The 12,166-nt window shown below is 42.7% G+C and overlaps 1 long non-coding RNA gene across 3 annotated transcripts in view; it reads left to right on the top strand.

Moving 5' to 3' along the window:
* Positions 1–10,398, top strand: part of LOC140846975 (uncharacterized) — a 54,037-nt gene extending 43,639 nt beyond the window's left edge. For all 3 annotated transcript variants that reach the window (XR_012126554.1, XR_012126555.1, XR_012126553.1), the window contains 3 exons: positions 4,510–4,642; positions 8,963–9,113; positions 10,053–10,398. This is a non-coding gene — a long non-coding RNA (uncharacterized lncRNA). The remainder of the gene's footprint in view (positions 1–4,509; positions 4,643–8,962; positions 9,114–10,052) is intronic.
* Positions 10,399–12,166: the final 1,768 nt, after the last annotated feature.

Genomic DNA, 12,166 nt, shown 5'->3' with positions numbered 1-12,166 from the left:
ACTATGCAATGAAGCCCCCACAAAAACCCATTAAGATCATTCTGCTTTCCTGCATCCTGTTTCCCTGTCCAAGAAAGAGGTTCCATGCTTGGGGAGCTAGAATGCCTCCACTTGCCACAGATCTAGGCCCGGTGTTCCATGAGCTTCACAAGGACAGAAGCTCCTTTATTTGGGACCTTGACGTATGTAACTGTTTATCTGGCTGCTAACTTGTATCCTTTACAGTATCATTTGTTAAACTGGTAAACCTAAGTGTTTTAGTGAGTTCTGTGTGCTTCTCTAGCAAATTAATCGAACCTAAGGGGGAGGGTGTTGGAACCTCCAATCTGTATAGCCAGATGGTCAGAAGCACAGAAAACAGCCTGGGGCTTGCAAGTGGTGTCTGGAGTGGGGACCTGGAGGGCAGTCTACGTAGGACTTTTCCCTTAACATGGGAGTCTGGTGCTGTCTCTGGGTAGATAGTGTCAGAATTGAGTTGAGTTCTCGGACACCCTGCTGGTGTGAACAGGTTGCTTGATGCATGTGGGAAAACCTCCCCAACTATGGTATCAACACACACTGGAATTGGGTCCAGGAACATGAGTGGAGTTGATGTCAGTGTGCGGGGATTTGCTGGAACAGAATACTTCTAAGCTACGTATAAATTTCTATCATACACTGATTACTGTGGAAACACGACCATAGTCTGACACTGTTCCTTGTTCAGAATGGGAACACTTCTGCTCTGAATCCTTAACAGTGCCCAGGACAGAAGATGCTCAGTAAGCACTCGAGGAGTGGATTTGTTAATGACCCAAACCAAGTTGTTGAAGGGACCATTTGAACATTTAACACCTGTGTTAAATAGGAGGAATACCTATAATGACAGCAAAGTAGGTCAATAAAGGCAATTACTAGTTCATGCTTCTTGGGGCTCTACTCTCTGAGACACATCAGGCTCTCTATACATTACTGGATTCAATCTTTACCATCCCCTCACTGTTCAGTATTACTGTCCCCCTTTGTGGATGGGAACACTGAGGTTGAGTGAGTTTATTCCACACTCTCAAAGTCACACACGTGAAGAATAGAAAAGTAGGATGTGAACCCGGAATGACTTGGCAGTAAGCCTATGCCTTTCGTCTCCTGTCGCTGTTTCACTATTTCCAGGTGTTTCTTGTGAAGAAGGAAGCACATTTGTTCCCTTGGCTCCAGAGGAGAGAAAGTAGACCAAGGGATCCCCCGTGATGGGAAGGGGGTGGGCTTTGGCAGAACTTGATGACCACAAAAGCTCAGAGAGAACAGTACTAATTTTTCTGCAAGGCTGTGGCCATCTACCCCTGGAGACGAGACACTGATGCGGAAAGTGGACAATCATGTCTCAGGGGATCTGTAGAACAATTTCTGTTCTGGCTGGTAGAATAAAACCCATTTACTTCCATCTCTATGATCTTGAGCTTTTTGGATAGTAACATAGTTCCTGACATCTGGATAACATTTCACATTAGACAAAACACTTGCACAGAGAGTCTTATTTGATCCCAAGTGGCCTATGTTTTGGGATGAAGTAGCTGCTGCTCAGAGAAGCAGCAGGACTTGCTCAGGGACACACAGAGTGAATGGAAGGCTCAGAAAACTGACCCAGGCCAAATAATTCCAAGACCAGCGCTCCTTATGCTATGCATGTTGTCGACTAAGTGGAGCAGAGATCCAGGGCTGTGGGGAGGCATCCTCAGAGTGAGCAGTCCCTTTCCAGGAGGAGCATAGGCCATACGCTGACACTATTTTGGAGACAGTCATCCCTTTCTATGTAAGTCAGTATCCCCAGGGCCTGGATCTCCCTCTGGGAACAAAGCATCCCTCAGGGTCTCCCTTGATCATCCTCATCAGTGTAAATGTTGTTTCTTGCCCAAGTGCCCCATTTTCCTAGGCAATCTATACATACAGAGATGCCAGTGTTGATTCTTACCTCAATTATTTCATGTCCTGGTAATTCTTCCTGACATAGGAGACAAGGACACAAGTCTAAGTCCCCTACTTATGCAGCCCAGAGGGGATAAGCCCTGCTCAGCCAGGAGCACACTGACTCCTGACTGTGGAAACTGCCTGTGTGCTAAGTGTGAGCAGATGTCCCCAGCTGCTGGATCATGTGGCCATATGAAACCAATCACCCACTCTGCACAAACATCTATCATCAGGCCAAAGTCTGAAGGTGCAACCAACTCATCCTGCCTCCCATAAAACAGTGGGTGAGTAGGTGGAGGATGTGGGGAGATTGCTCAGAGCAGTCCATATAAGAGCAAGATGTGCATGGGCCAGTGGGATAAGAATGGTGAAGTTGGGTCACAGGAAGTGCTACTCAAAGTTATGATAGACACTCAGACCGGTCCCTTTGACATCATCTGAGTACTTTCAACTCTACACACACGGCAGGACTAAGATCTGGGGGTGAACTGACTTCCTCATGATCTCAGAGCAATCTAGTGGCTCAGTAAGGGCTTTATTAGAGGTCAAAGTGCTCAGGCCAGCACTCGTTTCATCACGTAAGACTGCCTGTCAAACTGGCTTTCTGGTGGGCTTCTGCATGTGTTATGTCATGTCTCTCTTGTTCTGAATCCTGGTGGCTTTAGGGGTGATTTCTCTAAGCTATGCAAACGTTTCTAGGGAATAGCAAAAATTAGCACCCCTTAGTAGGGGTTTCATATTAGGTCAGGCTAGATATTCTGTGTGTTGTATTATACATAATAACCCCTAAATCCTATTTTAAAAGGAAAAGAACCTGATACTCAGAAATGGAATGAAACTTGGCCAAAGTCACAGAGTTTATAGGTGGCACAGCCTAGATTCACATCAAGATAGACTCCAAACACTTAGTTTGAAGGAATCAACAAAGTCACGTTTAGGCACTTGACTGACTAACAGTGGAAGACGGCTGGGTGATCAACATGTATTCACTTGAAAGGAACTTTTTGAGCATCTATTCCATGGCTTGTAGCATATACGGTTTCAGAAATGCATGTGCCACTACTCCATCCCTCTGGGAACAAACTCTGGTGGTAGAGTCAGAAATACAAGCTCTTAGTGACGTTAAGGTGACTTAGTGAAGTGACATTAAAGGGATGACTGATGAGGTATGACTGGAATAGAGCAGAAGGAGCACACAAGTTTGCTCAAGGGGCAAGATGACTTGTCAGTGCAAGCGACACTTTTCTGTCAAGGGAAATTGACATTCAAAGCAGAAGTTGACAGTATGTATAGAGATGCAAACAGTTTAAAGGAATTGCTAATACTTACAGAAATACAGGTCATTAGGTATTGGCAGCTTGTTAAAACGTGAAGAGAAAGCTTCAAATGTGACATTAAATATACGGGTTATAAGGACCTTGAATGTTTTGCTGAGGGGGTTGGGATATTTTTCCTGAGAGCAATTGGGAATCATTGGTAGATTTTAAGCCAAAGAGTGCCCTATCATTCAGGATTAGGTTTGACTGCTAGTAATGGAAAACTCCAAATTAATGCTATTTTTAAAACGACAGAAGTTTATTTTTCATGTAATGAAAATAATGGAGTTATGTGGTCCAGGACTACTATAGTGGACTACTATAATTCCTCTTCTCAGGAATTCGGTCTTTCCAATCATCCCTATATGTGGCCTTCAAATTTGTATTCCAGACTCATAGTCTAGGCAGCAAGATGGGAGCGGGGATAAATAAGAAGAAACCTAAGGAAAGTATCTAGTTTTGGGGCTGCTATTACAGAATACCAGAGACTGGATGACTGGTAAGCAGCACAGATTTATTTCTCCCATGTCTAAATTCTGGGAGTCCAAGATCAGGGTGCCAGCATGGTGGAGTTCTGGTGAAGGCCCTCTTCCAGGCTGCAGCCAGGACTTCTCTACACTTCTGCTGTGTCCTCACATGGTGGAAAGGCTAGGGCGCTCTCTGGGGTCTCTTCTATAGAGCACTAATCCCATTCATGAAGGTTCCACTCTCCTCAGCCAAACACCTCCCAAAGGCCCCACCTCCTAATACTATCACACTGGGCATTAATATTTCAACTAATGGTTTGGATATCAGAGTCAGCCTTCTTAGTCACCATGCCATATCACCTTCTTTCTGGATCTTTTTTTATTTTGTCTCTTTGCCTTCAAGTGAGGTGAGAGAAGTGGTCACAGCAGCCTTAATGAGTGTCCCTAAGAGGTGGTGACAGAAGAATGGGTTTAAAGATACAAGAATTTAGTCTTAGGCCCTGACTATACTCACCTGGCTGTCTACCTCCATGCAGCCCCTTTAAGAATTGACTCCTTTCCTAGAAAGTGTGTCTAGGGCCCCGCAGAAGAAGGAGCACAGCATATATCGCTGTTGGCCCACCCTGTCCCCACCATCGTCAAGCCATCTGCACTCACTTTGTGCCTCACTTTGTCTCCTAGTGTCCTTGTGTTCCCTCTCTTCCAGAATCCTGTCCTCTCCAGCTTTTTCAGTTTCTCCTGGTCCTTTGTCATGGCTTGATTCTTGGCTATAATGTTCCTAGGGATATGAAACAGTGGGCTTTCCCCAAGAACTCCAAGGCTGAGCTGTAGCGTAGCACTGAATAGCAGAGATGCTGAGATCAGACTGGACCAGATGTATTTCTTTCCTCTACAGCTGCTAATTCTGGACCTTGGGTAAGTCATGCAACTTTTCTAAGCACCTGTTTCCTTATCTGTAAAGTGGAAGATAATGATAATCACTATTTTGTATACTACTGTCAAGATTAAATGGAAGTATATATATATATATATATATATATATATATATAAATATTTGGTATAATGTTTTAGGTAAAGAAAGAAATATTAACGGTTAACTCAGAGGAGGTGAACTGTACTGGCACCCCACTCAGACCTCCAGTCTCCAGAACTGTGAGAAGTACATTTGTGTTGTTTATAAGCCATCAGGTCTGTGTTAGATTGCTGTAGCAGCCCAAACTAAAGTAGCTAGGGGGATTAGGACAAGGGCTGATGTCAGGATTTCCAGCTCTGGGTACTGAGAGGATGATGGGGTCATTAGGAGCTGGCAGATGCCAGGGGAGTGACTGACAGGGCTGGGAGAAGGCTTCCTGAAGATCCTACTTGTTCTAGCCTGTGGCCATTCCATATAAAAGACAGGGTGCAGCCTGGCCTAGAACAGCATTTCCTGCACTTTGCTCATCTTTACCACTTTTTCCATATCTGTTTCAAATTCTGAATATTCTACTTTAAATAGACTCTGGTAAAAAGTAGCTTCATCCTAAGCAATTAGTTTCACAAAACCACACCTCTGATACGCCTGTAAATTATGATACACATTCAATTTACACATCTTCATGAAAGTGGAAATACATCTTTCCATGTCTCACCTAATATCTCACATATAATTGGTGCTAAACATACCACATACAGAGGAATGCTGGTATAGAGACAAGAACACAGACTGAGATCCAAACTTGGACTTGAGTGAACCACCTGATCTCCCTGGAATAACCTTTCCTGATAAATGAAATGGAGATAATGCCTAACTTGTAATCACGATTTGGTTAGACGGTACATGGAAAATTCCAGGTAACACATCTCACAGTCGTCACCCAAGCTATATGTATTTATATTGTTGATTTTGTCATGATTGTTCCTTATGTATTCTAAATTTCCAATTTCAAGCCTTTTCATAAGGCTTGCCAGTTAAATCTGATAAACTCACTGGAAAATTCATTGTCTTTGCAGTCTAGGTGGCAAAGAAATTTAACTTAAATGCTATTTATTATCTCATGAATTTCCCAAGAACTTAGCATCAAGGGAGCAGAGAGTGTGAAATAGTCATCTCTGTTGGCTATGTTGGGAGAGCCTTGGGCCTGGAGCTGCTGGACTCCTGGGGGAAGAAAACCTGGTTTTCTTTAAAGAGTTAAAGTAGGAGTTTGAGATGGGAAGCCCCACTGCCTTCTGGGCTGTATTAGAATCATTCCTCTGCTCGTGGTTCTGGGGCTCTTTGCTTACAGAACCACAACCCATTTGAGAATATCCTGGAGGGTCTACAAGACAGGGCCAACTGATTTGTATAAAACAACCCAGAATCCCTCTCTGTTACACTCCTCCCCAGTATAACAGGATTAGACTCAAAGCAGCATTTGTTGAGGATAGCACTGTTGGCATAAACTTTCCATTGATACATCTGGTTTTCCTTTTGAAAAAGGCCCTCAAACCTCATAAAACTGATGTCTTTGAATCAAACCACAAATTCCTTATAGCTAACCTCAGCGAGACTCCCTGCACATTCTGTGTCCTCGGTCCCTCTAACCCTCATTCCTCTTTTCTCTTCCATCTTCGTTAACTTAGCCAGAGCCAAGCTCACAAGAATAGAACAGGTTTATTTTTTCACTTTGTTTCATATTAATAAAAATTATGGGTCATTTTTTACATCTTTGACCTTTGATTTAGAATAGCTGACATTTATTGAGCTCTAACATGCCAAGTGCTTTATGTAGCATCCCATTTAATCAACAGTCTTGCAAGGTAGGTGGTATTTTTCCAGTCTTTCCAATGAAGAAAGGAAACAAAGAGAAGTCAAATAATGTGTTCACTGTCTTGCTCCTGTTAGGTGGTGGATCTAGCAACCCAAATCCAGTTTGTCAACTCCAATGCCCTCACTTCGCATGGCTGTTTCTCTCTATAATAGATCCGTAAGATCTGATTTTCAAATGGGATTTCATATTTAAAAGAACTCACTTGCCTCAGGCAATCATCATCCTCATAACTGACCTCATGGTGATGACGATTATTGCTATTGCTAATAAGAGCTGCTGCTATTCTCTGACTGGCCTGCTGGTCATTTAACAGACCTTGAATCCTTGCAGTAATCTCTTGAAGCAAATGTTATTATTCCATCTTACAGATTTGTAGACTGAGATGCAATACGGTTTGTTAAGCTGCCCAAGGTCACACAGCAACCAATCAGAACTGCAGACATTAATGAAAGCCAGTACCTTTGAAACATTTTACATGATAAACTCACATAATCCCCACAATCTTGTAAGGTAGAGAGCATTGTCCTCTGCATTGCGCAAGAAAGGAGACTGAGGTGCAGAGAAATGAAGTGACTACTCTAGGCCATACAGCTAGGCGGCAGAGTATGGGGCTAGTGAGGTTCTGAGTCCTGATGCAGAGCTTGTAACCACAGCCCCATGTGGCCTGTTTGATTTCAGAACCTCTTTGCTCTGGACAGGTGTCTATTTGAGTGGATTTAAAACTGAATTACTTGTCTAGTTCTTTTAGTCTCTGGTGACCTCATTGTGTTGAAAAGCCTTGGACTTGATGGGTGCTATGTCTACAGTGATCACAGTTATTGAGATGGATCTGCACTGACGCCTGGGGGTTTGGAGTGAACGTTAATGGCCTGTGAGAAGTAGACAGCTCTGTTGCAAAGCCGGAGCTCTGCAAGGCAGGAGGAATTATCACAGCCTGGCAGATTCCCCTTCTGTCAGGCCCTTTGAGGAACAATGTTCATGTGGTCAAAGCTTACCTAAAGGTTGAACAAGTCACCCTAATTTTCTGGAATGTGGGAAGAGGGGAAAAAGGAAGTATTGGGTGTGAGTGGGAGTGTGGGGGAGGTTCAGCTGGAAGATGGAACACTGAATAGAAGAAAGCGTAAATTATGTCAGCCAGTCTTCTCAGAAATGAAGGACGAGGAGAGGTAGAAAAAAACTGAGGGACTTTTTAATTGTGGGTATGGAAATAGGGAAATCAACATCTGGAGGAATCCTGAGTGGCAAGTTGGACCCTAGGCAGGTATCGCTCTGTGTTTGATTCTCAAACATTTTCCTCCATCATCTTTGCAACTATAGGGACAAACTTACAGTAAAGCCTAAAGCAGACTCCTGCATAGATTTCTTTGACGCCATATGTTTTATTAATCACATGCCTGCTAGATATGAATCACACTTGTTTTAATTTGCAATACTTGTTAAACTACAGCTCAGTTAAATTTCTTAACTTACTCTAACTTGCAAGTAAAAGCGATGTCTGATCTTGATCATCAGATTTGAGCATTTCTGAGAACAATGTTTTATATCAATGTTCAAGAAGCATTTTCCTGCCTCAGATTTCTGAGAAAACACCCTCCCACAATGCAGAGGCTAAGGGAAGAAAAGACTGAAGGGGGCCGATATTTATTTTCACCTACATGGTATCAGGCACTGTGTTAATTGTTATGTACATACATTTCATTTGTTGTGATACCAATCACAACAGACATGCACAGTTACTATTATTAATGCTTATTTTACAGATGAAGAAACAAACAAAACACTAGGTCACATGACTAGAACATGCAGGAGCCAGACTTTGAAACTCCGTCTGTCCTAATTCAGAACATAAGCTCTTTCACCAAACCACGCCCTACACTGCCTCTCAGGATAAGCAGAGAATTGGTACCATTAACTTAGATCTGTGCAGAAAATTAAGTCAGGAGAGTCCCCTTTCCCCAAGGGAAAAACCAAAACTCATGAACTTCAGTATTCTAAGTTAGAACATCAACCCCTTTTGTCCCATGTCTGACCCTTGCTGAGTGCAGAATGGGGGCCATCTTATGCTGTCAGTGTGTTGGTGACCTCCATCTCCTTCTTTTAGGTTAGCAGCTAATCTATTTATGAAGGGAGCATTAATTTTAGTGAGAAAATAGATCATATATTGTAACTGGATATACCATGCATTTCATTCATTACAAGTATTTTGAGGTAGGTTGAATACATGGTCTGCATCCACAGCATTGTGCCACTGTAGCCCTCTCATCAGGAGGATAACGTGTTTCCCCATGCTTTTTATCTGGGCTGCCCAGGTATCTGGATTTGTCCAACAGAATGAGACAGAAGTTATACTGTGCCAGTCTGCAGTCTAGGCTGTAAGAAGCTTTGCATGTTTCTCTCTTAATTATTACTCTTGCATCCCTCTCATGCCATGGGAACAAAACTGGACCAGAGTATACAGGCGGAGGTTCCTGTGTGGACAGCCACCCTCAGCACAGAGCTGCCTAGACGAACACAGCGAACTACATTCTCAGGAGCGAGACCAGCAGAAACCAGAGGAGCTGCCCAGCTATGCCTGCCGTAAATTGCTGACCTGCAGAATTGTGAGCTGAATAAATGGTTGTCACTTTAAGCCACAAAGCTTTGGAGCAGTTTGTCTTGGAGCAGCAGATAATTGACATCCCTTTACTAAAAACAAGACCATGTGCCAACTTTGTGGCACTCTGTGGGGACATGGAGATGATTAAGTCAGGGTCCCTGTTCTGAAGGAGTAGCCAGCCCTTCACATGGGAATGTCAGGCATGAAAACAAATAATCAGAACATGACAGGTTACACAGGTGATCAAAGAAACTTGTGAAATCTTCTAAGTGGGAATAGTTCTTTTTCCTTTGTAAAGAAGCCACCATTCTAAGGAGTACAGTACCAGTCGGTTCCAATACCTCTTATGATGGTGTGATCCAAACCTCGGAGTACATCAGTGGCTGCTCAGCAAGGTGCCTTAAGGGTTACCCAGTGCTATTTATATCTGTTAGAGGATCTCCATTAAGTAACCTTGAATGAAAGCCAGGAGTGTGGGGGCAGGACTTTGGAAGGACTGTTTTACAGGGATGTTATCCTCTGTTTAAATTTGGAATAGCTAGGTTTGGGGGTACCAAAAATATGTCAGTCCCTTGGACTGTTAATAATTGAAAACACTAAATAGAGCCATAGGTACCAGAAATCAGGAACATATTTACTACCTCCGACTTCAGAAGGAAAACTAAGGCAGTGGCAGATAAATTAGCATAGGGAAGCTAAACCTGGGCTTGAAGCCTAGCTGAAGTATTCACTATGTGATCTTTAGCTGGTTCCAGAATAGCATCCATAAGCTTCACATCACTTGTCTTTAAATAGGGACAAAGACGTCTACCTTACAAGGTTATGATGAGGACTAAATATGCCTGGTACATAACTAATGTGAATTCATTTTCCCATTTCCTTCATTCTTAATTCTCTTTGCTTTCTGGAATCATTTCCTACTTTTCCCTGTGGAGCCAACCAGACTCTCAGTACATTAAACTTCATGACATTGAGTCCTGACTATTAGCAACATGGATGAGTTTGAAGGCTTCCCCAATGCACCCTTTGAAGATGGATTTCAATGACTCCAATGCACCCTTTGAAGATGAATTTCAATGACTGCCTGAGCAATTGTATCTATTCATAATTATGAAAGGACTGAGACAAAAAGCTGAGACAAGTTGGTCCAGAGCAAACTCTTTGCATTGAATGCAAATGTACATAGCAGCAGCCAGCCTGTCACTCTGGCACACAGAAAGGATGACTGTTTCATGACATCCTTGGCACCATGATGCAATAACTCTCAACTGGCTGGAGAATTAAACATGACCAAGAATATGGATGGATTGTCCTGGAATTTTTTTTGTTCACATATAGCACATTCAATATTCTTATGAAAACCAGAGAGGAAGTGGGAGAATTCTTTCCTGTTCCTTTCCTTTGCTATTGACCTTTATTGTCTAAGAATGTCTAATAGAAAGCACAAGTGAGAAGTAAATAAAAGCAGAGCAAAGACTGAATCTGTGGAATATATATATCAGGGCTTGATTACAGAAAAGGTGAATTGACAGCCTCTTGGATGCCTAGTTTTCTCACCTATATAATGGCAAGAATCATTCTGAAGGTTAACATGGGGTCAAAGGGGTGCTCCAAGATAATGGATGTGAAAGCAGCCTCTCTCCTGAAACACCTTCTGGTCTCAGGACCTTTGCACCTACTGTTCTATCTGCCTAAAGATCCCTTCCTTTCTTCCAGAATGTTTATTGGTGATCCTTCAATTTATTCTGGCCTCTGCTCAAATGTCACCTTCTTAGAGGAACTTTCATTATCCAAAGTAACCATCCTACCGCTATCTCTTTATCCTGGTTAATTTTTACTTTGGAGCACTTATCTGACATTGTATCATATACGTACATGCTGATTTGTTAATTGGCCCTGTCTTACAATAGAATGCCAGCCTCCTTAAGGAGGATATTTTATCCATTTTGTTCATCTCTGTATCCCCAGCACCTATAACAGTACCTGTCACATAGTAAGCACCCAAAACAAACATTTGTTAAATGAATGGGTAAGTTAATGAGTGCACACAGTTATGTTTACATCAAAAAACATAAAGTTTGGCCAGAATCGGGGAATTGCTCTTTAGAAAGCCAATGTCTCCCTCACTTAGCACCCCTGCAGATTGCTTAAGGAATGTCCAGACGCTTTCTCTTTCCAGCCTGACGTAATTGGAATGAGAAGACCTGCAGAACATGCTGCTCACAGACCAGACAGATGATCTCATCCCCTTCCTGGGCATTCCCAGGCCTTACTGTTAAAAATTACATAAATAAAAACCTACAGTGTTTGGTTCACAGGTGGTTGTTTCAACCCTCAGTCCTTTGTTGGCAAAATACTGGAACTCATCTCTCAGCTCCCTGGTGGCAGGGGTGGGGGTGGGGGGTGGGGAGGAAAGTCACACCGGATGTTGTCTGGCCTAGTCCTTCAGCCAAATGGAATGGATGTAGCCTGAGAAACTAGCACATAAAGGGAGGGAAATACATTTTAGTGTCAGCCACTGGGGACAAGCTGTGAGCAGCTAACTGAGGTGATGGAAGAAATTTAAAAAACAAAGTAAGCAAAGTGTTTCATTGACACAAAAAGGCTGAAGTTGTTCTTGGGATTGTTTCAAAGGCTTAGGACCTGAAGAAAGAATATGCCCAATTTCTCTTACATGGCTCGGTTTTGTTCAAAAATTCCTTTGGTTTTGATGTCTGGGTATATGCTAAAATGATCGTAACTCTGAATTTACAGATTTCTATTTCTCTGCTGTTGTTTGCACCTTTTAACATGCAGATCTTCACAAAAACCCTGATAGTGAGGGAGGTAGAGCTATCCCCTTCTGTAGTTGAGGAGGCTGAGGTTCAGAGGAAAAAGGTGACTTGACCAAGATCACTCTGCTGGAGAGCAACAGAACTGGCAGCAGGACCCAGATTCGGTTATCTGCTTATTTTTAAGTCCAGATCTCTCCAATGGAAGTCTCACCTTCAAGACTTAAAAGGTGACCTTTCTTTGTCAATCACAGTGACTAGACTCCTTAAATGTTTCTATATCCTT

Source organism: Manis javanica, chromosome 2 (genome assembly GCF_040802235.1).
Source record: "Manis javanica isolate MJ-LG chromosome 2, MJ_LKY, whole genome shotgun sequence".
Taxonomy (NCBI): Eukaryota; Metazoa; Chordata; class Mammalia; order Pholidota; family Manidae; genus Manis; species Manis javanica.
This window is presented reverse-complemented; position numbering and strand designations above follow the sequence as displayed.